Raw genomic sequence first — 26,939 nt, 5'->3', positions numbered from 1 at the left:
TGAGGCCAAATGATTGGGTGTATTTTAAGCAGAAGTTAATAGGTACGTAATTAACAGGGATATCAAAGTTTATGGAGAGAAGGCAAGAGACAGTGTTGGGATGAAATCTATCAATTATGGTTGAATGGCTTCTGATCGCATGCTTGGTCAGGCTGCCTTAGTAAATGCTGCGGATGCAACGGTTAAATTGCTGATGAGTTCACTTATAGACAATCGTTGCACACAGCAGCCTGTCGGTGATCATGACGTGAGTCGGTGACAAATCACCTTCATTGTTGCTGAAAAAATAACGCATCATCGATACTTCAATGAATGACATTCAATTGTAAAGGCGAATGTACAAGATGCAAACCGTGAGACTCGCGGTGTGACTTGAAGGTGACGTCGCCAAACAAGAGTAGACGTGCAATAATAAGGTTTTGGTCTGCTACCCCATTTGCTGATCCAGACGCCCCGGGAAACTATCAGGGACGGGGATCTGCGTTTCAGCTAAATCGGGTAGGTGTCAAGGTCACTTATTTCACAATAAATGAGTTTTCAGAGATTCCGCAGATGCATCATTCAGCTCTTTTCCGCCAACACGGACGGAATTTCCTGATCATCAGCCATCTTCATTTGTGTTGGTCTCTGTCTGTTTCGCTGCCGATATTGGATCGATCAGATTGCACTGATTTTCCACTACTTTGCAAAACCGTTTAGTTTTATTGATTGTTAATCTTTACAATTATGTTATTCTGTCAAGTAGACTCATTTCTATCATTGGTACATATTATATACTTGCTTTAAGAGAACTCTGTCTTCTGTGTTTACTGTGATTGTTTATTTTGTTCGTAGTGAACACGGTGACCATATTCATCCTGTCTCGTGGTAAGTGCGGCCTCTCCAGAGTTGTCACTTGCTACCTGGTTGCCATGGCAGTGGCGGATATTCTGGTTCTTATCCTGGACCTGATATTGAGCAAGATTCCACTTATGTACACGCCATTCCTCGTTTTCGTCCTATCAATGCCCAAGGTGTGTAATATCCAGGCTGCTCTGATTTACACCGTCACCGACTGTTCGGTCTGGTTCACCGTCATGTTCACCTTTGATCGGTTTGTCGCCATTTGTTCCCAGAAGCTGAAAACAAAATATTGCACCGGGAAAACTGCGGCTGTTGTTTTGGGGACAGTGACTGCGATCAGCTGTTTGAAGAATATTTACTGGTATTTTCGGCTCTCAGAGATATACACATGGTCAATCAATCCATTCATTTGTGAAAAGAGAGATTATTATTTGAATTTCACTTCTCAGGTTGACTTATTCTATTACTTCCTCACCCCTGTATTCCCATTTCTGCTGGTTCTAGTAACGAATGCTTTCACCGTCAGGCACGTCTTGGTCACGAGCAGAACTCGCAGGAGACTCAGGGTTCCCGGAAACGGACAGAGTGTCAGAGACTCGGAGATGGAGAAACGCAGGAAATCCCTCGTTTTATTGCTGATCGTCTCTGGTAATTTCATCCTGCTGTGGGCACCTTTCACCGTGTTCTCTGCGTGGGATCGGATATGCGATCTTACCAATTTTCTGCTTCCGCCCGAATCTCTGCGAGAACTTGGCATCATTTTGCAGCTTCTGAGCTGTTGTACAAACACGGCCCTTTACGCCTTTACACAGACCAAGTTCAGGGTGCAACTAAATAACGTGGTCAAATCCCCGCTCGCTCTCTTTGTAGTGAAGAAGTGGTGACTTAGCGGTGTCTTCCGACACCCAACCCACACAATGCCTCCCTGCGCCGAATCCAACTAACGTTTATACATTGTGGCGACTTCCTGTTCCTCTGGGACCGGCGTTGTCCTTCTTCCATTCACTCCTCTCAAGGGCCCCTAACATAGCAGGTTCACAATGCACTTCCCTCATTCTCCAGCCCATCCTCCCATTTCTGCCCAACAGGTCTCAGTACATTTTTCCCCACAGTTGCACCGTGCAGTACTTCTGACTGCCCGGATACATTGGTCCATCTGCAAATGCCGTACTCTTGCGAGGGCGTCTGTGTTCCCGAAACATCCCGTTCATTCTCGACAGTGGTGACTGAATTGGTACTACAAACCATTGAAGACTGAATTAGTGCTGCTTCCTGCACCCACGCTGAGCTCGTCAATTTCATCTACGTTGCCGACAACTTCCCAGAATGCCCTCAGATCAGTCTGTCCCATTTTTTTCTCCGCTCTTGTCTCTCAAACTTTCGGTCCCGAATTTCAGAGATAGACCATTCAAGACATCTTTAACAAAGCCTAGCTACTGACTCCCACAGTTATAGTGAAGATACCACCTGCCACATGGACAATCGCCCAAGTGCTGTTCCATTCTATCATTTCCTTGGATGTGAATTTCCTCTCAAGATATTTTATAGTAAACGGAGGCTCCCTTCAGCCCGATCAATGCTGCCTTCAGCAATGTCTGTTGCTCTTCCTGCAGGTAACATCACTCCATCCCACCCAGAATAATAGAAGTGATTGGATTTCTTTGCCTTCAGTCAACAAGCCACAAGTCTCTGCATAAAAAATATTGTCACGTAACTTCCACCACCTCCATAGCGACTCTACCACTAGGCACGACCTTCCCTCCCCTACATCCTTCTCCGAAGATCGTTCTCCACACGATTCCATTGTTTACTCGTCGTTGCCCACAATTCTCCCCTATTCCTGTCTCCATTCTCTAGCCGTTATTTCCACACGGGCTCTGGCTATTGAAGAATAACGGAGACCACATTGGTAACACACCTCATTTCCAGCCTCAGTTCCTTTGCGAAAAATAAAATGTCGATTATCCATCCAGCTACAATCGAAAAAACCCATTTTCTGCAATTATGTCATTTATAATCCCTGTCAGACCAAGATATAATCGGGGCCGCGGACAAAGTTGTTCTGAAAGTCGTCATGAGCTTAGAGGAGAGTTAATTAGGGACAAGGGCCCCATCGAGTGACCACACTTACTGAGGAAGATATAGGCAATTGACATTCACTTTTGTTATTGAAATATTATCGGGAATGACCTTGACGGCTGACAGAAAATCTCGCTGTAATATTTTTGATCTTCACAATAACGTTGCTCCTTATCCTGTCGCATCACTAAAATAACGACAATATCTGAATTTAAACACGTCCGGCAGCTGAACAATACAACTAAAGACCTATCGCAGATATCACCAGCAGGAATGACAGTGGTTCTCCAGTCCCAACTCAGAGTATATTCGATTAAATGTATTGAATTTGCAATTCTGGCTTATCCGGTAACAAGTACAGCGCCTATAGAAGTATTCACTCCCCCACACTGGGAATACCATTGTAGCATGGACACTCACGTGGATCTCAGGTATGCCTTCCTCTTGGCCGGCGACGTGGAACAGTGTCTGTTCCGAGCTACACTCGTGTTACTCCCCAACTGTCCTGCGCTACATCGACTACTGCATTGGTCTGTCTGCGGTATGCATGCGGAGCTCATCGTCATCAACTTCGTCTCCAACTTAGACCCTGGCCTCAAATTTACTTGGTCCATTTCCGATATCTCCCGTCCTTTTCTCGGTCTCTGTCTCTATATCTAGAGACATCATATCTACCGTTGTCTACTGTAAATCCATCGAATATACCGCCTCCCATTCTGTTACTTGTGAAAATGCCAGCCCCTTTCACTAAATTCCTCCCATCTCCTCGGCTTATGCTATCAGGATGAGGCTTTTCAGTTCAGATCAAAGAAGCCATGCGCATCTTCCCTTCCCCCTCCACAATCTTAGATTTCCACAGGGATGAGACTCCGTTGTCCATTCCCCCCTCGCCACTAATCTCCCTCCTGTCTCTTATCTTTGCAAGCTCAACAACTGCTACACCTGCCCCTACATACTCCCTGATTGACATTTAGGTCATCAACCTGTCCTTCCAGGTGAGACGACACTTCAGCTGTGAGTCGGTTGTGGTCATTGATTGTATCTGCTGCTTTGGTGTGACCTCCTGTATATCGGTGAGACACGACGTTTATTAGGAGACTGCTTAACCGAGATTATACGCTTCGTCCATCAGAAAAAGCGAGACCTCCCACTTAAATTTCACTACCATTCCCATTCCGACATGTCTGTCTATGGACTTCTCTACTCTCGAGATGAGGCCACATTTATTTTGGTAGACCATCACCTTATATTCTATATGGGGCGCATCCAACCTGATGGCAGGAACGTCAGTTTCTCGAGTTACCAGTAATGTTCTCCGTCTTCAGCAGTTCCTATTCCCATTTCCCTCTCTAAACTTATCTCCACAAGTGCCCGTCACCCCTCTCTGGTTCCCTCTCCCCCTTTTCTTTCTTAAATGGTATTCTGTCCACTCCTATTAGACTCCCCTTCTCCACCCTGCACTACTTTCAGCGATCAACTCCCAGATTTTTACCTCTCCAATGCCCCCATCCTGATTTCACATATCCCCTGTGATTCTTCCTGCCTTTCCCCCACCTACTTAATCTGCCACCAAATATTTTCCCTCCAGTCCTAATGAAAGGTCTCGGCCCGGTACATTTTCCATAGATGCTGAATTCATCCAGCATTCTGGGCGTGTTTCTCAATAAAGAGAACTCGGTGACTATTTGGTTGAGTAGAGGGTGTAATGCCCTGGTTCAGATCTTTACTGTTATGCTATATATATTTACTTTATTAGTTCTGTAAGAGCAGTCTCTTCTGCTTCCAAACTGTTTGGTTTATTGTTGAAAGTAAGTGATGATGAGGAATCCGGGCCATCTAAATACAATACTGGAACTGGGGGGAGATTTTTGTTGAGGGACTCCAGGGTCCGTCTTGAGGCTTTTTCTCGGTGGGACATGAAGAGAGTAAACGCTGGGGAAAACCGATCGTAGGATACGACCCGGATTATTCGAGATGGATTGCGACCGACTTTGGGAAGGTGGTATGAGCTTTCACGCAACCGACGGACCAGTCCGTGAGTGCAGAGTCGTTCACGCTGAGCTCCTACTTGTAAATATTTGACTGGTTTTAATACTTCATTTTTTTCCGCTTTATTTACTGACCTTTAAGTTAAGATTCATAAATATAATTACTTTAATTGTAAGTACTGTGCTGTCTGCTATTTCGTTCCACTAATTTGTAACAAGGTAGCACATTACATAGCATCTACGCAAACCGATGTTTAATGTGGGGGACTGTCTCAATCTCTCTAGTTGTTCCGGAATGGAAGACGGTATTCCCTAGACTTAGGAAGCTAAAGAAACCAGGGGGCTTGTCCGGGATCGATTTAGTTTGATAACTTGTGATCGCCCTGAGCATTGATAGAGTGTGTTGTGTGGTTAACCCTATGTTAAACTATCGTCCGGTACTATTTCCGATACGTGGTTAAGGATGCTGCAGGGAGGGAGGGGTCGTCAGCTGACTATAATTCCCATGAGGAAGGGAGTGTTGGCGAGCGTGCGGAATCACAAGCCGAATCTCCCATAGCTGTGGAAGCGGATTTCAAAGGCAGGTTGCTCTCGTTTATTTGCCGGAGCGAGGGGAAGGAATGGTCTGATTCAGAATGTCGAATAAATCTCGAGCGAGGAATGAGGATTCTGAGTTGGAGTCAGCCCTTACCTCCTTGGCCAATAAAAGGCGAATTGCACATGCCTTCGGTACTAGCTATAAAATCTTGTATGTTCTCAAGAGTGAAGTCCTCCCCCGAGGGGGAAGAGGAGTCTGAGACTTGGACGGAGCAGACCTATCAGAAGCCGGTTGAGTGAAAGTGCACTAATGACATCAAACACAGCGATTGTTTGAAAGTTTTAAATGGGCTGGCTGCTGACGGAGGGAGAATCGTACAGACACAGAACTCCTTTGCTACCTCTGCAAGCTACACGGAAGCGATAGACAGTGTGTTTGGCGCGACAGGAAGCCCAGTGGGTTTCAGGACATGCTTCAGGAGGAAGTTGGAGAGAACTTTCTGAAAACATTCACCATTACCCTGTGTTCCGAGCTGCTTTTGAGGAATTGCGTGGCCTTGCTGGGCAGGGTGATGAGCAGAAACGGGGGATTCTGTGAAGCACTGAGTCCCAACGGGTCATGTTACGGTCTGGGGAAGTACTGTTCCTACAGTGACTGGAAAACCCAAATTTCCCGGAATACCTGACGCCGAGTTCCTCTTCTTGGATGCTCCAAAAGACCACGAAGAGGAGTCATGCTTACCAGATGGGATGCGGCAGAAGCCCTCGGTTAAACAGGTGAACGGGATGGCAGTGATTGTCAGGAAGACTTCTGAGAGGAACGGCAGACTCAGGAGGGGGATGCCTTTGGCACCTCTGTTTCTGGTTACGGAAATGTCTAACGCCAAAATTGTCCTTGTTTACGAGTCGGTGCTTTTATCTGAGAGTATCTCCATGTTTCCGCATTCGCTGTGTCAGTGACCAGAAAGAAGGAGGAAGTTCAGTCCTTTCGGAATTGTATTTCTTTCAGGTTCTTCCTCGTACTCACCTTTGTCCTCGTTCATCAAGTTATCAAGTTGTGTTTTATCCTCTTTATCAGGACCATGCTGGTAAAGAACATGACACGAACATTGACTTCTCTAACTTCCTCTAATGACACTCAACCCCTTCTTACCCCATCCCTGACATATTTAGTTGTTTCGTTTTTCTTCTGTCTCTCTGCCCATCACTCTGCCTGTTCTCCATCTCCCTCTGGTGCTCCCGTCCCCCCTTCATTCTCACTAGGCCTCACGTCCCATGATCCTTTACCTTTTCCAGCTCTGTATCACTTTTGTCAATCACCTTTCCAGCATTTAGCTTCATCCCACCCCCTCCGGTCTTCTCCTATCATTTCGCATTTCCCGCTCCCCCTCCTTTTTTCAAATCTCTTAGTATCTTTCCTTTTAGATGCTGCCTGGCCTGCTGTGTTCCACAAGCATTTTGAGTGTATCGTTCGAATTTCCCGCATCTGCAGATTTCCTCGTGGGTACTTTGCATTTGCCTTCACCGGTGCACTGGTCATGGTCTCTCCGGAAACACTTGATTATGGTAGGGTCCCGGAGGACTGGAGAATTTTAAATGTCACTGCACTCTTTAAGCGGAGAGAAAGTCAAAAGAAAGGAAATTACAGGCCACAGCTTCACCTCACTGCTTGGGGAACTGTAGGAGTCTATTATTAAGGATTCGGATTCGGGGAGCTTGGAAAATAATGGTACAATAAGTCGAGGTCAGAATTGTTTATGTAAAAGGAAATCTTGTCTGAATAATCTATTAGAGTTCTTCGAGGAATTGATAAACAGAAAGCAAAGAAATGAAGCAGCGGATGCCATTTACTTGGACTTTCAGAAAGCATTTGATAAGCTGCCAAACATGAGCCTGCTTCCTCCGGCGTTGCAGCAATGTTACTGGCTCAGGTATCGGAATAGCGGACAGGCCGGAGGCAGCGGGTGTGAGTGAAGTGGCTGCCGGTGACTAGTGGTGTTCCTCAGAGGTCAGTATGGTGACCGCAAATTTTCACGTTGTTTGTTCATGATTTAGATAATCGAATAGCTGGCTTTGTGGCAATGTTTGCAGACGATACCGATATAGTTGGAGTGTCAGGTCGTGCTGAGGATAATGCGCTCGCAGAATGACTTAGACAAATTGGAAGTACGGTCAAAAAAGTGGCAGATGGAATACAGTGTGGGAAAATGTAAGTTTAAGTATTTTGGTAAAAGGAACAATGGTGCGGACTATTATCTAAATGGGGTGAATTTACAAACATCAGACAGCTGGAGTGACCTAGGAGTCCTCGTACAGGAGTTAAATTTACAAATTAAGGCTGTGGTAAAGAAGGCAAATGAAATGCTCTAATGTATATCAAGAGGAACAGGATATCAGAGCAAGGAGATAATGCTAAGACGTTATAAGACACCAGTCAGGTCACAATTGAAGTATTGTTAACTGGTTTAGGTCCGCATATCTCAGAAAGGATGTATTCTCGTTGGACGTATTCCAGAGGGGTGTCACGAGGACGATTCTGGGTATAAAGTTGTGAATATGTGAAGAGCGTTTGGCAACGTTGCGACCGTAGTCACTGGAATGTAGAAGAATACGTGGAGGAGTGTCTGACTGAAACGTCTGCTATGCAGAAAGGACACGATAAGATGGATATCGAGAGGATGTCTCCTATGGTGTGGTGTTCAGATATAGTGAACACAGCCGCAGAATTGAGGGGTACATTTTTATAGCCGCAGAGTAGTGAATTTCTCTGCGGCGGCGGCGAATGCCAATTCCGCCAAATACGTGGGTACACTTCAAGCGGAAGTGGTTCGTTTCCTGATTGGTCAGTGTATCGAAAGACATGGCGAAAAGGCAGGACCATGGGTTTTGAGTGTGTTCCGGCACTAGCCTTGATGGAACGGCGGAGCAGACTCGATGTATTACATATCCTAAATCTGCTCTTACGTTTGCTGGTCTTATGGTTTCTTCGTCACTTTACCCACGGTCACTCAAACTCGCGGCTTCTTCCTGCTGGTCATGTACTATGCCACTTTTCGGACACGACGCAACCGCCATTTATACAGGACGATGGACAGGGGCTGAATTAAATTTTCACCTTCCCCGTTGTCATTCTGTACAAGTATTTAATTATCATTTCTGATGTGCTACTATTGAATATTTTAATAGACGTTCTATTCTATGACTTCGTATGGTGAGTTTCAGATTGAAAAAAAAGCCGTGAAGTTCATAGCTAGAAGGATAACGGGAGCCTCTTCCATTTAAATCTGGAAGGTACATGTCTCTGCAGAAGTGAGGTGATGTAGGCAGAAAATCTGCGCAAGGCTGCGTGGCTCCGAACACATGGTGTAATGTGAAGAAATTTGGAGGACCCGAGGAACCCTGGGAAGCACGTGGGCAGATTTCTGAAAATCCGGGTTTTGTTCGGTCTGTCACTCAGCAGACGGATGGGAATTTGTCCTTGTTGGGTGACGGCACTGGTGGCTGGAGCAGATAACGCTGCTAGTACTATTTGAACGTAAGTTTTTCCCACTTTTGAACCGCTGTGTACGTACGATCAGTCTATGTATATAGTTAATCTAATGTATTTACCAGCACATTAAAGAGTGACTTCTGCACTGTATTTTATAGTATTGCGTTTATATTTTGTATTTATTGTGGTTTTATACGTAATGTACTTTATAAAGCTCATCGGTTTCGAGTAATACACGTTTCGCTTTCCTTAACGCTCGTGGACTGAGGACTGGCAATAACCAATCCCAAATCTTGAGAAATGATACAGGGTTGTAATCACAGAAAGGTACAGACTGATGAGAGAGGGAAAGATAATGCCGAAAACGCACAAACGAAACTATAGTTGGCCGCATTCGAGGAATTTTACGAGGAGATTTTTCGGTGTTTCTGAGACTAGATTATACAATGAAAATTATTGAACTAAATTCAAATCAACGCTGCTAAGAGATTTTAACCTTACGTGGCAGGGTCATCACTCCCTGACCCATGATATTTAGCAACTTCACAATAAGCACAAAAATGCGTGGCCGAGCGACTATTCTAGTTGCTGGTCCAGTACAGTTCTTGAATGGTTAGCAGTGGAGTGAGCGTTGGTGAGGGATGAGTGATATCAGAAATGAAAAGTCAGAACATCATTTTGAAACCCAGTACATTAGTATAAAGGGACATTCAGACAGAGGATAACGTTTACCGTTGTCAGCTCTCTGCAGTACAAATATATCCGTCGGGGCAATGCATAGCGTTGATAAAGAGAAAGCTTTCAACGAGGATCATTAATTACAAGGCAGAACCTGAGAAAAGTATGGGTGCAAAGTTAGTCATCTTTAAGCAGACTCGGTAGGATTCACCACGGAGTCAAGGACTCCAACTATTGTTTTTTTTTGGGTGGACGTTGATGTGGAGTTGGGGACAAAGGCTCCGGACACAGGAAAATGTAATTACCACTGGCGATTGAAGCATGGCTGGCAGATATATCTATTCGGCAGATATATCTAGTTATTTGTGCAGTTATGTTGCCAGCGTCGCAGGTGAAACTCCTTCTGTGACAGAGCAAACGAAACAGAATTCCGCTGGTGGCATATTACCATCATCTTCTTCCTGCTGGTCATGTACTATGCCACATTTCGGACACGACGCAACCGCCATTTATATAGGGCGATGGACAGGGGCTGAATTAAATTTTCACCTTCCCCTGTATCAGTCTGTACAAGTATGTAATTATCATTACTGATGTGCTACTAATGAATATTTTAATAGAATTTCTATTCTGTGACTTCGTATTGTGATGTTTGAGATTGAAAAAATCCGTGAAGTTCATAGCTAGAAGGATAACGGGAGCATCTTCCATTTAAATCTGGAAGGTACATGTCTCTGCAGAAGTGAGGTGATGTAAGTAGAAAATCTGCGCAATGCTGCGTGGCTCCGAACACATGGTGTAATGTGAAGAAAGAGGCTTCGAATGCAAAGGAGCAACATCTCTGCTCAGGTAAAGCAAGGCAGATTGGCCACATGGGTATTAGTCCGGGACAAGGAAGGGTACCTGGCCAGCGTATACATTATATTTTCTATTCTTTAGCTCATTATTGCTGGGGGGAGGGAAGAGTGTGTCTGTGAAAATTAGTAGGAGTATATACAGCTTTTCGGTTGTGTAAACGGACTTGTGTTTTAGTTGATACAGTAAGTACAGAAACCGTCTCTGCATAACTGATCATTATCAATAAGGGGCAATCCTTCATGCAGTATAAATTGGTGCCATGGAAGGCAAAGCATCATGCACTGAATAGGCTATCCAATATATAATGTTCTCCTTTCGAATAAATCTTCACAACATCTGAAAATTTAATAACCCATGCACTAGCTAATGAGCTGCTATGATAAAGTGACTACTGAACGATTGCTACCATGACGGTTCAGGTTGCACTGTAGTGTTCGTAATGTGACAGCATATGTATTCGTAGGTATGCAGAACATTATCGCTCAGTAGCTCTGATTTTGGCATTATTGTGTACAGTGTTTGTTTCACTTCATGACCTCTGACACCTGTAATTTCCATCATATCACTTCTATGCAAAATACTTATTTAGTCTGTCCTTCATTTCATTATCACCCATTACTAGCTCTCGATCATCACTTTCCAGCCGTCCAATATGCACTCTCGCCTCTCTTTTACACCCTCTGCATCTAAAGAAGCCTTTGACATCCTCTTCAGTATTATTGGCGAGCAGAACTTCTTATTCATTCTCTAAATTCTTAATGACTTTTAACAGTTACCTTCTGTTAGCATTTAAAAATGTCCCGGTCAAGTGGGTTCGCACGAATTCATCCTCTGTTGCATTATTTCTCTATGCCTATTACGTTGGCTTTGACTTCTCTTCTTCGTCACAGTTATATCATCTTGCCGTTAAAACTCATCTTTTCTTTCGGAAGTATATATCCTGTGCTTTCAAATTCCTTTCGAAAATTGCAGCCAACTTTGTTCTACTGTCACAGCTGCCAGTGTTCTTTTCCAATGAATTCTACTCTACTGTACTTTTGATGCATTCCACTTCAGCACCTGTTTCTCAAATTTCAGATTGAATTCGAACACATTGTGATCATTTTCACCAAAGCCCCTTAATAAATTGCCCTTTTGGTAGACATCTTCTATCTCATTTTGTAATTTCTAGACCACATCCTTACTCTTGTTTGGATGGTCTGTATCTAACTCACATCAAAGTCTTTAACCCTTACACTTCCTTAGCTTCATTCGCCCTGATTCAATGGTTTTAAGGCTTTGTAATGATAGGATTACATTTTTAACTATCAGAGTGACACCGCTCAAAATAACTTCTTGCCTGGCCTTTTGCTCCAATGTGTATCATTGACATTAAGCTCCTAGCTATAACCTTCTTTCAGAAAGAATTCAATGATTCTTACAAACACCGTATACACGTATGCCAATACGCAACAGTGCTAGAATTTCTTCAACCATATCCGGGATAGTACGTGCATTCAAATATAAGGCCTTCAGTACAGTATTCACTCATTTCTGTTTTGTCCTCCTTTTACTTGACGACTCATCTTCTTGAATGCAATTTTGTTTAAACCCACACGAAAACTCCAGCCTACCTGGCCGCAAAGGACATTAGACACTTTGGATTCCGTTGTAATGCACGTTCCTTTGGTACAGGTTGTCATCTCTCGAGAATCTCCTGCACAACCTCACATATAATCGCACTTTAATCTGTAATATCAATGAGCAAATCGGCAATAAATTGCCTCTGTGTTCGAGGACCCCAGCAATAATTGCCGTTTGCATTCAATGGTCGCGTAACCATGACGTGTGGTATGTACCAGCTGCTCATACGGCCATCCTCCAGCACCCTCCATGACCGCATGTGAACTTGATCGATGTGTAGGATGGGAGTAGTGGGTTAACCATGTTCAAGTGTGACCTGCAGAACAGCGGAGGAAAGGACCGGCTTGCATCTCTTTTATTTGGTCTATTTGCAGAAAAATAATTTCGGACATTGGTCAGTGTATAAGTGGATTGATAACCTAAAGTCTGAAAGGAGGTGGAGCTTGTATTCAGTGGTGCAGGTAATGGAATACCCCGGGGAACGTAAGAATTTGGAGTCCACCTCACACACAGCTTTATGAGATGTATTATTTTAAGATTTTCCGAGTGTCATTAATATAGTAATTATAATTGATAGCAAATACAGAATGCATGTAAAAACGTTTAACTCATTCAAACACGCAATATTGTGGGGAATGCTGCAAATAAATATTCAGGTTCGCGTTGCTTCAACCAGGCCGTGTACAACAACAGACAGAATTATTGAACATTACCAATCAGTTTAATTACCGTCAAAAATAAATGTAGTTATCCCGTTCTAGTTCAGCACATGCAGAAATATGAAATACGCCACACGTGTATGAAATAAAATAACATACATTATTATAAAGAGTTTGCAATAATCAATATTTTTGCTCTAATAGGAATAAATATTCCTATGAAGAGGTCTCTGCAAAAGGGGCAGGATGTGAAACACAGCCTTGATGAATCGGACCGAAGTCTCCGCTAATCACTATCAGACACATCTCTCCGACCTCTTGGACAGTCACTCCCTAGAATGGAACTAGAGGACAGCGGAATTACGATTACGGTTCCGATTACTGGTTCTTGATTTCAATAAGCAAAATATTCTGTACTTTCAAAACAGGCCACTGCTCACACTAATGTTGTCATTGCTTCAATGACAACATCACGCTCACTGATGTAGGACCTCAGCCCATTGTACAGAGATGATGATCTGAGAACTGGCCAGTCTGCCGACGTCATTGCTATTCCCCGACCATCGTTGACCATGCTAATGATGTTGTTGTCTCTGGAGTCATAAATCTGACCAGTGATTATGTCACAACGTATCCTGGTCACTGACTGAAATGCCTTCCAAAGACACCAATATTTTAAATTCCACCTCTGTGCACAGAATTTAGTTGGAGAATTATCCTCTCCTTTTGTGATCCCTGCAGCCAGCCTGATGTTCGATTATCCAGATGAAAGTAATAAGCTAAGTGTAATACTGTTTTCTGTACATTACTTCTTTCGTTGTTAAATGCGTGGACTGCAATGGCAAAACGACCCAAAATGACAATGTAACTAGCAACACCGTTAGAAAATTATTCCAGATGCTGCTGTCCTGCAGCTTCGCCGCTAATCTCTGAAGTAGGATACAACCTATATGCTATTGTGGCTTTTACCTTGAAGGTGCAACTCATATGGGGTATTATAATACCAATAGATTGTAATTTGCCAAAATGCATCTGTTGTTGTTTCTATATAGATAAACCACGACGGACTAGTTCGGAAATTATATCAAATGAATAACAATAGATTGATCATGCTTTTACAGATCGACGACGGAACAAAGTGACTGAAGATCGCAGTAATGCAATTTGTTGTAGACACGTTACTCATTTCAACTTTAGCCTCCGCTCCGATAATGTTTCAAACTCTACGTGTGTTCCATAAACTTATGCACTAGATAAATCATAATCAACATTTTCTTCATCATATCCGGCGGTGGAAATAATCAACACGGGACTGCATTCTCACCCTGCGAGACGTGTTTAGACAATAAAATTGTGCAAAGGAATTGATACTATAGAGGGCTCTGAGGAAAATCTTTTCTAAACATGGGTCAGAAGTAAACTGGAACGCAAAGAATAAAGTGAATGTTGTAGCGGGTGAACACAAACTACTGAGAAATATTCAATTGGGAAGGTTACCAAGTAGGAGAAAGGCAACTTGCTTTCCCTTCTGGAACCTGACAGCTTTCACGGGCGTAGATTATTTCGTAAAGGGATCTTCCATATCAATAATTATATAGTCCCGGATCTCAGATGCAAATCGCTAAATATGCAAAATTAGAACTACAATGATGTTTAATCTCAGTGGCATTTGTTGTGAAATGTGTTGTTCGGCGACAGCAGTACTTTGCAATACATAACAATTCAAACTATAAATCAAGAAAATCTTGGTAAAAATAGTTAATATATTTAGTACAAAAATGCGAGGATGGTTTCGCTTACCTTCTTGATAGTCCATTGCAGCGGCAAACCAACCTCGTGTGATTCATGCACAACCACTCGCAAGTCCCCAGCACATCAGCATGGTTCATTTTCTTTTAACATTTAACAATAATGTGCTCTTTCATGTTTCCTATCAAGATGGATGACTTCGCAGTAACCAATATTGTACTTATAACCATATAACAATCACAGCACGGAAACAAGCCATCTCGGCCCTCCTTATCCGTGCCGAACCTTAATCTCACCTAGTCCCACCTACCCGCACTCAGCCCATAACCCTCCATTCCTTTCCTGTCCATATACCTATCCAATTTTAGCTTAAATGACACAACTGAACTGGCCTCTACTAATTCTACAGGAAGCACATTCCACACAGGTATCACTCTCTGAGTAGAGAAATACCCCCTCGTGTTTCCCTTAAACTTCTGCCCCCAACTCTCAAATCACGTCCTCTCGTTTGAATCTCCCCTACTCTCAATGGAAACAGCCTATTCACGTCAACTAACAGCCTATTCACGTCAACACTTCATCTATTCACTATTCAAATATTCACTTCATCTAACAGACCCTTGCCCACTAACAACCTATCTATATCTCTCTGCAGAAAATCCCTATCTTCTGTACAATTTGAATTTGCACTCAATTTTGTATCATCATCAAACTTAGATATACTACAGTCGGAATCCTCTTCCAGATGGTTAATTTAAATCGTGAATTATCAATAAAGCCTCCACTATAACTTCTGCCACTTCTTTCAGTATTCTCCGATCCACTCGAAAAGGATCAGGGGCTTTATATATTAACTGAACTACAAGTTTGCTGAGGAACTACCTCATCATAACATCCATAACTTCTCTCTTTGCATGGTGGACGTTTCGTCTACCGTGAAAACCGACATTAAGTAGTCATTCAAAGCCTTTATCATTTCTTCATTACCCGATATCAGTTCCCGTACTCGTCTTCCAAGGAACCTATGTTCACTTTTAAAACCCTTTCCAGCTTTATATATTCATAAGAATATTTCTGCGAGTTTTTTCATAATCTATCTTCTTTTTTATTGTTCGCTTTGTATTCTCTGTTGATATTTTAAGTTTTCCCAACTCTCCAATTTCTCAATACTCTTTGCGACTTTGGATATAAGAGCTTTTAATTCGATGCTTTCTTTTATTTCCTTACTTATCCATGTCTGTCCCTGCCCAGCCTTGATATCCTGGCTTTTAACTGGAATATACTTTTCTTGAGCAGAGTGAAAGCTCTCTGTGAAAGACTAACACTGTTCCTCAGACTTCCCAGCATATAGACTGTGTTCCCAGTCCACTCTAACCAAAGCCCTCCTCATCCCACTGGTGCCTCCTGTGTTTAGTCTTAATACATTGGCTTTAGTTCGGGCTATTACACACTCCATTTGCCTGCGAATATCAATCATACTGTGATCACACTTTCCAAGAGGATCCCTAACTAGATCATCTCTAATAATATCTGTCTCAATTCACGGGCGAGATCTATGATCTTGTAGCTTCAGTCACATGCTGTTCAAGAAAGCTATCACGGACGCATTCTATGAAGTCCTCTTCAAGACGTTCCTCCCCTATCTCTGTGCAATTTGAAGCCCCAATGGTACCTACTATTCAATTTTTAAATGTTTCATATATTTCTCCGTCTGTTCCCTGTGCCATTGTAATGTAATTATTCGGTGGCCGATGGAGAACACCCACCGGTGTTTGTATTTTTTGCTTTACTATTCCTAATCTCCACCCAAATGGAATCAACATTCTGCTCCTTAGGTCTTATATGGTCTCGCAACACCGCCCCAAACTCATCTTTAATTAACCGCACTTACCCACTTCACTTAATTCCTGTCCTTCCGTATTGTCCAATATCCCTGACTATTTAATTCCCAATCCTGCACACCCTGCAGCCTGGTCTCTGTATTGAAAGTAAAGTGTCCTTACACTCATCGTGCTTTTAAGGTCCTGCAATTATTTACAGTACTTTATTGCCCTTGCTTTTCTTGAGACTACTAACGTTATTTTCTTCATCACCGAGAGAGTTTGATCAGTGAATCCTCCGAAATCTTCAGGCGTTTGTGAGTTATAACAATTGCGGGTACTTTTTTTGTGGAGGTATGGTTGATGTATGCACACGATTGGCATCTCAGGCTTCCAGGATATGAACATGAAGCTAAAGATTAAATTAAGTGAGGGGAAGTGTTTCACGCGTGACTGTGGAGGACTTCATGGTAGTTTACAGAAGATATATCTATGGAGAAAACGACCCTCTCTTCTCTGTCCAATTTAAAAATGAATCACCCAAATTGCAATTTTACGATATTTAAAATTACAATGTAAATTTATTAACAATGAACATGTATGTCACCATAAATGTAGAAGAGTGAGATACATTTGCTGGCCAGCATATTCAATCAAACCAGTAACCATTGTAGAAACAATGAAAGGCGGCACCAACACGGGTAGTATATCCAGTGTGTAAAAAACAACGATTTGAGGCATATAGCTCCTAGCTATTTTCTCCTGAAACATACAACATCACATGCACGTACGCCAGTCTGTGACTGTGTTACAAGATCTTCTGCCATGTTTTGTATAACTCGCGCATTCAAATTTCACGCCTTAAGTCTGCGATTTCGATTTTGTGCAACTATTAAGTTTCAACTCATCCCCTTGCTTGCGATTTGCCGAAACAACAGCACTTCCTTGTTTGGGGTCTCACTACACATTTCATCTGATTTGTCAAATTACTACTGTTTCTTCAGCATTATCACGGCGGTTCACAGTCCACTGACAAATTAACTTAAACCCGCACAAAACAGTCCGGCCTACCTGCCCGCAAGGTTATCAGACCAATAAAACATAGGAGCAGAATTAGGTAATCTGGCCCACCGAGTGTGCTTCGCTATTCAATCATGGCTGATCCTATTTACCATCTTTCTGATTTCCAGCGAGTACGGACCCAGAGCTTTCAAACGTTCCTCGTATGATAACTCTTTCAATCCTGGAATCATTCATGTGAATATTCGCTGGACGCTCTCCAACGCCAGCGCATCTTGTCTAAGATTTGGGTAACAAAACTGTTCACGATCCTCCAGTTGAGGCCTCAGCCATGTCTTATGAAGCCTCAGCATCACGCTGCTGCTCTTATATTCGGGAGCTCTTGAAATCACTGCTAACATGGCATACTCCTTCTTCACCACCGACTCAACTTGCAAGTTCCCGTGCAGGGAGTTCTGCTCAAGGACTCGCAATTCCCTCTGCATCTCAGATTCCCCGTGAAGACAATGGCCCGCACGGCTATTTCTACTATTAAAGTGCATGACCATGCATGCCCTAAATATGTTCCTTTTGTCACATTCTTGCCCATTCTCCTAATCTTTTGTATCCTGTTTCCTCAAAACTGCATGACCCTCCACCAATCCTCGTATCCTCCACAAACGCGGCAACAATTCTATCATCTAAATCATTTATATACAGGATAAAAAAAGCGGTCCCAACAACGCCACCTGCGGAACACGACTAGTCAATGGCAGCCAAATAGAAAAGGATCCTTTTATTCCCACTCTCTGCCTCCGACCAATCAGACAACGTTCTAACAAAGGACGTTTCACCTCGCGGGTTCAAGAGTAACCCGTCCCTTTTGTCCTGGTCGTACCCTACCACGAATCGCCTCCACAATCTCATTCAAAATCGTTAATGCCGCTGATCAATACGGAAACAAATCACCCCTGTGTTCGATGACCCGAGCGATGTTTAGGACCCTACAGAGACTGCCTGTCTGGCGTCAGTGGTCGTTAACCCAGTAGTTGTGATATGTAGAACAACGGCCATCCTTCATCAGCTCCCATGGCTGCACGTGGACGTGACTGGTGGTCTGGGGTTTTTCCATGATCAGGGGCTACAGCTTGCTCAAGTGTCACCTGAAGGCTAGCAGAGTGAAGCAGCGACTTACAACATTTTTATTTGGTCTATCTGCTCAAAATAATTTCGAACTTTTTCTCAGAGTGGATGAAGAAGAGAAAGTATGAAAAGAAGTGCAGCTTGTATTCAGTGATGCGGGTAATGGAACACACTGGGGATCCGAAGAATATTGAGTCTCCAGCACCTGCAGCTTTATAGAGCTGCTGCTTATTCTGATCTCACAAAATGGCAGTACCACAGTAAACAGAATTGTCTAAATATACTCTATGCCCTGAAACATACGTAAACACTTAAAATATTGAAACGATTGCCGCAAATAATTGTTCAGGGCTGTGTTGTTTCAACCAGGCTGTGTACAACAACAAAGAGAATTATTGCACATCGCAAATCCGATTAATTGCAGTCAGAAATAGATGCAGTTAACTAATTGTAGTCCTGCACAGGCAGAAATATGGAATACGCCACGTGCTGCTATAAGATGACAATAAGAGCTGTGATTATTAAAGATTTTGCAATAATTTGAAATACTTGATCCAATAGGAGTAAACATTTCAAGGCAGAGTTCTCTGCAGATGGGGACGGATGTGAGACACAGCCTTGATGAATCTGCCCGAAATCTCCATTAATCACACTCGGTGTCATTTCTCTGGCCTCCAGGAGAGTCAATCCCTGGGCTGGAACTGCCGAACAGCGGACACGAACAGGCACATTGAATGCAACGCTGGAAAGTCAGGACAATGACGGGTTGTGTATGCGATATATAGAATGGTCTGCACTTTGAAAACACGTCACCGACCGTACCGATGTTGTCATTGTAATTTTGGATGTCAGCCAGCTCAGCGAGCTGAGATAATGAAATCTTGACCGGCCAAGATACCGACGTCCATCGTGACGATGATAACGTTGTTGTCTCTGGAGCCTTAATACTGACCACAATGATTTGTCTCTGGAGCCTTAATACTGACCACAATGATTTGTCTCTGGAGCCTTAATACTGACCACAATGATGATGGAACAGCGTGTCCCTATCATTCACTGAAATGCATTCCTTAGACACCCACATTTTAAAGCCCTCCCCTGTGCATGAAATTCAATTGGAGATTCAGCTACTCCTTCATTCAGCTGATAATGAGGAGCTGGATCAAAGGAGCCAGTAAATGCCGTCCTGTATTCTGTGTATTACTGCCCCATATAACTGAATAGTTCACAAACCAGTGGGAGAATTAGTCTAAATGCTACTCTCCTATAGCTTCAGCGCTAATCTCAAAGGCAGGATCTCCGCTTACGCCGTACACCAGTTTGCTTTCTTTATGTTAAAGGTGTAACTGATGTGTTTTTGCTGCAATGCCAATCGATTGCAATTTGTCAAAATGCACCTGCACAAGAGAAAGTCTGCAGATGCTGAAATCCCAGCAGCACAAACAAAATTATGGAAATATCAGCAGGCCAGGCAATATCTATGGTATAGAGTACAGACGACATTTCGGGCCGAAACCATTCGACAAGACTGGAGGTAAAAAATGCTGAGTGGATTCGAAAGGTGGGGTGAGGGGAAACAGAAACGACAGACAATAGGTGAAACTTGTAGGTGGGGGGATGAAGTAAAGAGATAGGAAGTTGATTGGTGGAAAGGCAGAAGGCCATGATAGAAAGACAAAAACGGGTGTGGGGAAGAGGACCAGAGGGAGGTGATGGCGTGTAAGGAGCTAATATGTGAGAGGGAGAAAGGACTGAAATGTTGAAGGGGGAGGCATTACTGGAACTTTGAGAAATCAACATCCATGCCATCAGGTTGAAACCTACCCAAACTGAATATAAGCTATTCTTCCTCCAACGTAAGTGTGGCCTTAACGCGACAGTTACGAAGTCATGGATGAACATATCAGAATGGGAAGGAGAATTAAAATGGTTTGTCACTTGGTGATCCCGCCTGTTCGGGCAGACGGAACGTAGGTGCTAGGCGAAGTGGTCTTCTAGGCTACGTCGTGGTCTCAGTGATATGCATCTGGTCAGCATCTGGTCTGGTTTCCATATGGGTAAGACACTACACAGCAGAGCGGGAACTGCATGATATGAACAACAAGAGAAATAACTTGTTTTTATCGCTCGGACGGCGGAGTGGAGCGGCTGAAGAACACAGTAATGTAATTTGGAGGCACAGGGGTTGAACATTTCTAATTTAGCTTCTGTGCAGTCAATATTGCAATATCCACGCGTGTAGCATAAACGTATACACGGGATAAGCATTATTAGTGGTAGAAATAATCAAAACGTGACAGCTTTCTAGTAATGTCGCTGCTACTCGATCACCATCAGTTACAAAGTGAAAATCTGTCTGTAAACACGTCACTCAGCACAACTATAAAACCAAAGTCGATTTTCAATTATCATTGACAGCGCTTCTCCCTATAGATGCTGCCTGGCCTGCTGTGTTCCACCAGCATTATGTGTGTGTTGCTTGAATTTCCAGCATCTGCAGATTTCCTCTTGATTGCTTTCAATTATCATTGATCGCATTTTCGCCCGTTATGCACGGTTAGTGTGACAACATTCGCATTATATTGAATTGTTAATGCCCGCTCACACCAGCAAATATAACGATTATTCGTTTAGCAATAATACAAAACTGCACAGTCGATACCTCAAATCTGGCATCACTGACGAGATTTCTAGCGCATTAACATTAAGATCATATGATTTTATTTTGTTTTCACAAGAATATCAGTAAACACCCAAGATGTTGCGGAAGAATCCGACAGGAGAATCTAATAATACATTTACTTCGACTCTGACTGTGGAATGATCTATAGAACATTACAGAACGCTGCTTGCCTGACATTTTGTGTGAACAAGAAATATATTTTAATGTAACCTATATACTTTCAAACAAACATTTAGCCCCTTTAAAAACCTTTCTTTTTAATATATTGCGAAAAACAAATCCAATCAAAATGCCCCATCCGCACTTTCTACATTCCTATGATTTAACAGCAGCTCATTGCAAACCACAGAAGAGATTAATAATTGTCCAGAGGAGATGTGCTTCACCAGTTTCTTTTCGACCTCAGCACGCTCGCAGATATGCTATGGTATTAGTCTGGAGAAAATGAAAACAAGACCAGTTTGCAAGTATTTACAAATAAGATGTGAATAGGTTACTGCTCAATTAACAGAATAACACACTTATCCTAATAACTGCTTTAGAACTCTGGTGTTTTTTTTTTTTGGTTTGTTTTTCTGTGATCTTCAATAGAGGCTAAATTGTTCAAAGCTAGAGCGTCACCTTTGCTTGCCAATGATGCCCCTAGATTAAAGCCGGTTCTGCCATCGATCAGAATCCGGGAAGGACAAATTTAAATGTAACCGACACTTTACACCCAGCAGAACAGCACCAGCTGCAATACACTGATAATCCTGCCAGGATCCGGGATGTTTCTGATCGCGTCCACGGAATATTAAAGTAGGAAAGACAACAACCAGAGGTCGTGGTGCATTTTGATACCAACGACATGGGTAGAAAAATAGAGGAGGTCCTGAAAAAAAGACTACAGAGAGTTAGGAAAGAAGTTGAGAAGCAGAACCTTAAAGGTAGTAATCTCGAAATTGCTGCCTGTGCCACCTAACAGTGAGTATTGGAATAAAACGTGGTGGAGTATAAATGCATTTCTGAGGGATTGGAGCGGAGGGCAGGGATTCAGATTTCTAAACGATTGGGACCCCTTCTCGTACAGATGTGATCTTACAAAAAAGACGGGTTGCAGTTAAATCTCAGGGATAAATACCCCTGCGGGAAGCTTTGCTAAGGCTATTGGGTTGAGGTTATACTGGAATTTCTGGGAGCTGGGAACCGAACTGCAGTGACGGTGGAGAGGGAGCTTGGCTCACAGAGAAGGTTTGGAGACAGTGCGAAAGGGAGGATAGGAAGGTGATAGAGAAGGGGCGAGCTCATTCCGATGGTTTGAGATGTGTCTAACGTAATGCGAGGAGTGTTGTGAATAAAGCGGATGAGCTCAGAGCGTGCATCAGCACTTAGAACTATGAAGTTGCTGTCATCACGGAGTCTTGGATGGTTCAGCGGCTGGAATGGTTACTTCAAATGCCAGACTTTAAATATTTCAGGATGGATAGGGAGGGAGGCAATAGAGGTACGGGCGTGGAACTGTTGATCAGGGACAGTGTCATGGTTGCAGAAAAGGCGGAAGTCATGTAGAGGTTATCTATGGAGTCTCTAGGGGTGAATGGTACGAATAGGAAAGTGTCAATAACTCAACTGGGTGTTTTCTATAGACAACCCGAACAGGGATATCGAGGAGCAGAGGGGTAGAGAGATTCTCGAAAGGAATAGTAATAACAACAGGGTTGCTGTGTTTGGAGATTTTAATTTCCAAAATATTGATGGGCATCTCCATTGAGTGATTGTGTTAGAAGGGGTAGAGTTTGTTAGGTGTGTTCACGAAGGTTTCTTGACACAATAGGTAGATTGGACTACAAGATGAGAGGCTGCACTTGATCTGGTATTGGGAGATGAATTTGGTCAGGTGTCAATACTCTGTCCGTGAGTAAGCATTGTTGAGAGATTGATCACAATTCTCTCTCCTTTACCATAGCATTGGAGAGGGATATGAGTAGACAAATTAGGGAAAAGTTTAATTGGAGTAAGGGTAACTATGAGGCTATCAGGCAGGAACATGGAAGCTTAAATTGGAAACAAATATTCCCAGGGAAACGTATCGAAGAAATGTGGCAGCTCTTCAGGGGATATTTGCCTGGGGTTCTGAACAGGTACGTTCCAATAAGACATCGAAAGGATGGTACGGTACAAGATCCGTGGTGCACAAAGGTTGTTGCAAATCTAGTCAAGAAGAAAAGAAGAACTTACGAAAAGTTTAGAAAACTAGTTAATGATATGAATCTAGAAGATTATAAGGTTTGCAGGAAGGAGCTTAAGAATGATATTAGGAGAGCCAGAAAGGGCCAAGAAAAGGCCTTGTCAGACTGCGCTTGATGGCTCTGGGCCTGTGTTCACGGGCATTCAGAAGGATGAGGAGAAACAGAGCGCGAACCATCAAAGTTCCTCATATGATAACCTGTTTATTCCTGCAATCATCTTTGTGAACCTCCTCTGGACCCTCTCAAATGGCAGCACAACTTTTCTAAGACGAGGGGCCCGAATGTGATCACAACACTCAAGGTGAGGCCTCACCAGTGCTTTATAACTTCCCTAGCACTGACGACAACTCAACCTTTTTGTATTTTGCAGGTTTTTCCCTCATTCCCGTTTGGAATAATGGATGGGTTCTCACGAGTCCCTACGTAACTCGCCGGTGGCTAGAGAGGTCATATAGAAATTGAGCAAGTCCTCAGCTATCCCTTCACTTGTCTTACCCTGGGTCATCCAACATGGATGAAAGAGAAATGGAGGTTTATGAGGTAGTGCGGATTTAGTACATTTTTTAATTATTATATTGGTCGGCACAACATGGAGTGCTGAAGGGTCTATTCTGTGTTGTAGTGTTCTATGGTTCTATGCTTTGTCAGAACGTCAGAGAATTCAGCGAGTGTGCAAAGCATAACCTGCTTTCGCAAAGCAGCACTGACTATCCATAATCAGGTTATGGTTCTCCAAATTGTCGGAAATCCTATTTCTAGGAATACTGTTCAATATTTTGTCAACATTGAAGTAAGACTCACTGGGCATTAATTTACAAGGTTTTTCCTACAGCCTTTTGTGAACCAAGGTCTAATATGTTCCACTCTCGAAATCTCTGAAGCTACTTCTGTGGCCAGTGATATCTGAGCCTCAACCAAACATGTAAGATGTGTTGGCCATTTGGATTCATAACTGGCTTGGCTGTAACAGACAGAGGGATGTAAACGAATTGACTTATTCGAGCTGCAGGTCTGTGGTTAGTAGTGTTCCGAAGGGATCTGATTTGGAACCTCTGCAGTTGCAGATATTGTTGGGGAAGTGGCAGTTGGTGTAGTACCTAGCCAAATATTAAACGTTGCAATTCGACACGGATTCTCAGAGCCGGGAGTCAAAGTGGGGATAAGCTCCCATTACCTATAAAGTGTTCCAACTGGCGTGCGTCACTAACAGCCTCTATGTACTCTTAGTCTCAACGTTTGACTTAGTTATTAGGCCCGGTGGAATTGTTACTGCTGACAAGAGAAGAGGCAAAGACGGACCACTGGCACCTCAAAACCATTTACTTCGGGAAAATGCGGCTTGTCAGCCTTGGGCAGCAGCCCGCCTAGGAGAAGAACGCTGATTTTAAAACTCTGCATCCTTGCAGCCACACCCACCCGTGAGAAACTATTCGGGATTAAACCCCGAGGAAGAAATCCGGAGCCGGGGTCCCTAAGGCAGATTTATGTTACCTACAACATTAGCCTCTGCGATGACACTGGTGCCAAGCTGTACCGACGCCTGCCTTTCCCTTGGACTACATCAGCGATGTGCAAAGGGGGAGGACCCTGCGTGTCCAAACTTCCAGCCCAGGCTTGCGCCCTGGAGAGCACACAATACAGCAGATACGTTACCCGACTCTCCCCTGGGACCGACGCCTGTCTACTACTCCTTATAGCAAGTGTGAAGAGACATTACCCTGTTAAATGAAAGAAGCTTAAAAGTGGTGATGAGCAGAAAGATCAAGTTCAATGACCAAGTTCATAATTCCCTTTAAGTGGCTACATTATTTGATCAAGTGGTGAAGAAGACATATAGCATCTTCGCATTTGCTAGTCAAGAAATTGAGTTTAATTGTCAGGAGTTTATGTTGCAGATTTATAAAACTGAAGTTACGTCACATCTGCAGTATTTCATACAGTTCTCATCACCCCATTATATATAAATGTCAAGGGTTTGGAGAGGGTTCTCGATGAGATTTACCAGTATGTTGCCTGGATTGGAGGGCGCATGCTATAATGATTGTTTGGCCAAACTTACGTTCTTTTCTCGAAGTGGCGTAGTGGGGAATGCGGGTAGTATTGGAAGAGGTTTTAACGATGTTTGAGAGACATAGACAAAGTAGACAAACGCTAATTTGTTCCCAGTGTTGAAATATCTACTACCAGAAGCCAGGAATTTTATATGAGAGGAGATACGCTCAAAGGATGGATGAGGCAAGTTCTTTGACACATAATGTTGGGTGGCTGGAATACGCACCAGGTGTGGTGTTGAGGCAGATACATGTTCTATGACTATGTTCTGTAACATTGTTCACTTTACAATGTTTCAATGCGATATTCAGTTCAGCATGTGTTATTTTTATTGTTTGCCATACGGAACTCCAAAACTTCTTTCAGCATTTTGTTCAACTTTGCCGACCTATTCCTCACTTCCAGAAACGATTTCCACACCCAAGTCAATCCCAGCGACTGGGAACCTTTCCCCATCACCAGGCCGAGGAAGAGCCGGGAATCCTCTGTCGGGGTTCCCTTCTCTGTGAGTTCTGTGATTTCCTGTGAACAATGAACTTGTTGAGTGAAAGACAGAGTGAAGAAAAATGGAAATTAAAAAACAAATATCAGCTGAGTGATGGGACGTCCCAGTGACTTTGAGCACAGGAACAGTCACTGGGCAGCCTTCTCACCTATTCTGTAAATTTCTGGGTTCAGTCATTAGCAACAAAGAACTGTGGAAATTACAAATCAGAATATTATTAGAGTCACAGAGCACAAACGCACAGAAACACACCCTTCGATCCTTCTGATTAATGCCGAATTGATTTTCTGCCTCGTCCCATCTGCTGCACAAAGGTCCTCTCGCCACCTCCCATCAAAGTGCTTACCTGACGTTCTCTGAAGTGTCGAAATCGAACCCGCATCCACCATTTCCACAGGGAGCTCATTCCGCACTCTCACCAGCTTTGAGTGAAGAAGCTCCCTCCTCAATTCCCCTTAAAATAAATCACATCCATACTAATCTGGAGGAAGAAGGTAGAAGATGGTTTGAAAAAGAAAGCGGGTGTTGAGGGGCAGGTGCCGGAAGGACGAGATAATGGTAGGGAAAAGAAGAGGCCAAGTGTGGAGAGGGAAACCGAACGGTTTGTTTATACTTACCATATTTCAAAAAAAAAAAATACTTGAGCTTACTTACTGCAAAGCTACTGCCCATACCCGGAACATTCACAACCAAATTAGTGATATAGATGATAAGTAGCAATGGGCGTAACGCTGGGAAGCATCAATAGGCACAGGTTTCAAGTCCAATAGACAATTTCCCACCATCACTCTCTGCTTCCTACCATCAAGCCAACTGTGCATCCAGTTATCCACCTCTCCCTGGACCCCATGCCATCTGACTTTCAACAGCAACTTTTCATGCTACACGTTACCAAAGGCCTCACCGCTGCCATATAAGCCATATTCCTGCAGGGTCTCAACGTCAAAGAGAATAGATTTAAGCAGAGAAGCTGAGGACAAAAACTTTTAGCCAAAGGGTAGTTAA

Source organism: Hypanus sabinus, unplaced genomic scaffold (genome assembly GCF_030144855.1).
Source record: "Hypanus sabinus isolate sHypSab1 unplaced genomic scaffold, sHypSab1.hap1 scaffold_93, whole genome shotgun sequence".
Lineage (NCBI taxonomy): Eukaryota > Metazoa > Chordata > Chondrichthyes > Myliobatiformes > Dasyatidae > Hypanus > Hypanus sabinus.
This window is presented reverse-complemented; position numbering follows the sequence as displayed.